This window comes from Nelusetta ayraudi, unplaced genomic scaffold (genome assembly GCF_046127955.1).
Source record: "Nelusetta ayraudi isolate G7.1 ecotype Tasmania unplaced genomic scaffold, CSIRO-AGI_Nayr_v1 ptg000026l, whole genome shotgun sequence".
Lineage (NCBI taxonomy): Eukaryota > Metazoa > Chordata > Actinopteri > Tetraodontiformes > Monacanthidae > Nelusetta > Nelusetta ayraudi.
Window position 1 is genome coordinate 6,539,829 of NW_027466076.1, and position 490 is coordinate 6,540,318.

Below are 490 nucleotides of genomic sequence, written 5' to 3' on the forward strand. Positions count from 1 at the left end.
TAATAATAATAATAATAATAATAATAATAATAATAATAATAAAAATAATTTCCATGCTATTTCTTTCACCTGCCTACTGTGTGACTGGACGACCTGCATGCTTGTCCCACCCTTGGCAAACACTCAGCCAAACCTTCACCTCATCTACAGTCACCAAACTTTCCCGGGACATTTTCTTTTTTATTATTTAAAAAGTAAGTAGTGGAAATTTGATAAAGTTGTGGGAAGAAAGCCAAACTATCTATGCATACAGAGGAGGGAGACTGTTAAGCTGAAATATTGTGTGAGTGACTGTGAGCATCCTTTGAGTCTCTAACTTCTGGGACAAAACAGGAAGTGGAGGTTTTTATGATGCCAATGAGCTTTCTTTTGAACGTGTGTGTGTGTGTGTGTGTGTGTGTGTGTGTGTGTGTGTGTGTGTGTGTGTGTGTGTGTGTGTGTGTGTGTGTGTGTGTGGCTTTATCAAAACAAGACAATGAAACAAACCAAC